At 42.7% G+C, this 3,861-nt stretch overlaps 1 long non-coding RNA gene across 1 annotated transcript; it reads left to right on the top strand.

Moving 5' to 3' along the window:
* The first annotated feature begins 471 nt into the window (after positions 1-471).
* Positions 472-2,580, top strand: LOC135288269 (uncharacterized). Its single transcript, XR_010351471.1, has 2 exons — positions 472-634; positions 2,072-2,580. It is a non-coding gene; the product is annotated as an uncharacterized LOC135288269 (long non-coding RNA).
* Positions 2,581-3,861: the final 1,281 nt, after the last annotated feature.

Raw genomic sequence — 3,861 nt, 5'->3', positions numbered from 1 at the left:
ATTTAGGTTCCTTTTTGCCCATTTCACTTTAAGGCTGCTGAGATCTTCTGTTGAAAGCAAGTAATGAATATCTTTTCTATTATGAGATAGTTAAAGCATGTCAGCAATTTTTGACTGATAGCAAACAAACCAAGCTCTACTCAGCTTCTCTCACACAGAGCCTTTAAGACTTATTGACATGCCTGGAGCTGAAAAAAGCCAAAAGCAGCCCTGGTAATGGCTTGTAAACACAGAGCGTGGCCACACCTTGTAGTGTCTGCAGCCTAAGGGAACAGATCTGCCAAAATAGATCTGCTCTTAAATCCCAGGAAGCAAATTATTGGTAATAAAACACAATGGCTGTTCTCCATCTGTAATAAATTTCTTTTTAACTAATGATGTTAAGTGGAAAATAGCCACAGTCATCTCTTATTAGGTTCTTGAATAAACAATGGCTGTAGCTCAAATGCTTCATGAGCAGGGAGGGAAGCAGCCAGCAGTTCCTTTTCCAGGTGTCTGTAGCTGTTAGGGTTTGCATAGCTGTGGGCAAGCAGGCAACAGGCATGGCCCGTGTTGCTGCTATCATCCTTTGTGTGATGCAGGGAAGTGTCTTTGTTTGCTGCTTAACCTGGGCAAGAGTGATTTTAACAGCAAGGTGAGCTCTGCAATCCAGTGAAGTCACTGAGTCCTTCTGCTGCTTGCAAATGGCTTTGGGCTGAGCTGTGAAAGAAGTCACCTAGGTCTGGGAGAAGCTCTGTGTCACTGGGAGGAAATTGCAGGGCTGTGTCTATCTCTAAGCTCTCATGCAGAGAGCTTGAGACACCTTTTTGTTTCCCCTGTCCATTTGAGCAGGCTTGGGGTGCCACTGCTGGTGGTATGGCAGGCCAGCTGCATAGGGTCAAGATGTTTTTTTTCTGGTTCAATAGCAGAGCAAGGTTCAAGGTGCTGAAGTGGATGATATGACTTCAATTTGTCTTGCCAAAGGCCATGCACAGATAACACCTCTCAGCTTTCACTCCTTAAGTTAGTTTTTTGTGCCATCTCTAAATTACAGAATCCAAGTTCTCTTAAAGTGGAAATTCTGTGCTATGTATGCACACAAGGCTTGGTTGTTCTCTTACATCAAAATGCCATGCCAAATAAATAATCATGAACATACAGAAATGTCATGAATGAGAGAAGGGAGAAAAAGACTAATATTAAATGAGACTTCTGGGACATGAACAGGCATTGTGAGCAAAGGCAGAATAATTTGTAGGCAGATGAGTGAATCTGTTCTTTAATGTCATTATAATGATGCTAATAAGAAATGTATGTATTCATGGAATTTAAGTAGATGCTAGATCCCCTTGCTTTGGTATTAAAGTAAATAAATCTTTAAAGTGTTTTCAGAGAGCCCCTTCACTTCTACCCTGCTCTTTGTTAGTTTAAAGGAAAAAAAAACCTGCACACAGAAAAACAAAACAGAAGAATTCCTAGAGAAAAATATTTATGTTCATTTGGGGCAACCCAAAGTCTCTCATTTGTTTTTGTTGTGAAAGGCAAATGTTTGCCCTGGGTCTGAGCCCAGGCTGCAGGTGTGGTGGCTGGTCCTGTGTCCCTGCATGTGCCAGCTCATGTGTGGGCGGCTCTCAGGGTGGCCCTCTGGGTGTCTTGCTTTGCCACACTCCACTGAGCTGTTTGCATTGCTGGGTGTGTTGTAGATCTGTCTTTCTTGTAAAATCTGAGTATTTCTGGCTTTGGTGACATTAGAGAAACTGTGAAAGGTAGGGGGTTTGGATTGGTTTGGTTTGGTTTTCTCTTTGTGCTCTTCAGAATGAATGGCTTCAGCCTGATGATAAGGGAGTTCTCTCTGACTTCTCCCTGGTGTCTGACTGCTTCTGACCATCAAAGGATTGTGTGCAAGCATTTAATGTTTGCACTGACCTATTCCAGCCCTTTTATAACTATCTGTATTTAGTTAGCTGCTCTGGATCCCTCCCTCTCCAGTGGAATAGCAATGGTGACCATGTGATAGGGGTTTATATAAAATGGCCATTCAAAGAAAGGCTTTATATTGGTACCAAACGTGTTTACTTCTGCTGTTTCTTAGGTGAATCCCGGTGATCCAGATACACACTGTGGTAACCTCACACAACTGGGAAACATAACAAGCAGAAGCTCTCTTTAACTGGCCAAGGTGATATTAAAGAACTGTACACTGGAAGAGTCAGCCCTTGAATACCAGGTTGCTCAACAGCTGATAAACTTGTCATCTAGACCCCTGTGCTCTCCCTTCTGCACTCGTCCTTGTTAACTCAGGGATAATTTCTCCAGTTGGTGCAGGATGCATTAATCCATAATCTAAATTTCAGCTAAGCCTCTTTATCTGTGCTTCTCGTTACTCTCCAGCTGGCTGGAGCATGAGATGTGCCTCGCTTGCCCTTTGGCACACTTGGGAAGGAAGGAGGACTAAGCTGGCTTTAAACTTGTACCTGGCTGCAGTCTAGGACTTACTGCTTTGGACACAGGCGTAGCACAGAGCAGGCTTAGGCTTTTTTCCACGCTTTGCTTTGTCTGCCAGCATGTCCTGAGGACTGCTTTCTTTTGTATGAGGATTATCAGGGGATGGACTTTCTGCTTATGAGCTGTCCCTGAGGTCTTACTGCTGCATTAAAGAACAGTAAATGCAGGAGCTGCTCCCAAGGCCAAGATTCCTTTAGATAAACTGTGGCCAATGTATATTGATGAACTAGCTACTTGCACAGCAGATGGGAAACAAATGGAAAGCATGCAAAACTCTTTATCTATATTGTATGCTTGTATATTTTTTGCCTCCACTGCTAATTTAGTCTGAAGCTCCTTTTTCCCCTTAAATATATATATATGTATATAATCAAAATATATATATATGTATATAATCAAAGCAATTGGTACTTTTCTTCAAAATCCATTCTAAGGTACTCAGTTTTTCTTGCTGCCTCACTCAACAGTATACCCAAATTTCTCCATGATGATTTTTAATGACCTAAAGCTCTGTGCACAACACCTCTGTATTTTAGGTAGTTGCCTGTATTTTAGGTAGTTACTACTTCAGGCCTTTATCTTTCTGTGTTTTAATGGAGATGAAAATCAACTATCTCTGGTAGAGGTAGATGGAAAAAATGAATGAAAGTATTATTCATGGAGTGAAATGTAATCTCCAAAATCCAGTCTGGGAGAACTGCTGCTCAGCTGAGGCCAGTTTTAAAACCTTTAAGGCAACCTGCTTTCCTTGTAAACTGAGGAGTTTTACTGCACCTTGAAGTACAAAACAAAACAGAGGGTTGAAAGGTACTGTGCTCTCTTGTTAACCCCCACTCTCTTTACAAGGAGTTCTTCTAGCCCTCCCACTCTTTCTCTGTGGGTCTTGGTACAAGTATTTATCCCAACTTCCCTTCCCCATTGGCAAGGGGCCTCTCCCCGTGCTAGCCTCTGGTCAGACAATACTACTGAAGCCTGATTAAGAGCTTGCTGCTGATGCCAGACCTGTGTTTAGCTATTGTTTGGAAACACAATTAGTCGGGGTGTGTATATTCAGCTGGAAGCCAAGGGTGAAGTGAAGAAGGTCAGGGGCTGGGGATGAGCTGCTGAATAAGTGTCACAGAGCAACTCAGTTTACTGTACAGCAAGGCACCAGGGAATGTGCAGAGAAAATCCATGATGGCATGTTGGGAGAGAACATCCTCAGGAAGGGCCTGTTGCCATTGCCTGAACAAAGCAGGTGGGTGGGTTTTGTGGTCTGAACTGCAGAAGCAGACAAAGCACTTTTTTTTTTTTTTTTGTTAAAAAATTAATGGAATGCCGGGATTCTTGCAAAATCTGGGAGCTGGTGGGGCACATAGTCTTGTTCTCTGGAGAATG

Source organism: Passer domesticus, chromosome 1 (assembly GCF_036417665.1).
Source record: "Passer domesticus isolate bPasDom1 chromosome 1, bPasDom1.hap1, whole genome shotgun sequence".
Lineage (NCBI taxonomy): Eukaryota > Metazoa > Chordata > Aves > Passeriformes > Passeridae > Passer > Passer domesticus.
This window is presented reverse-complemented; position numbering and strand designations above follow the sequence as displayed.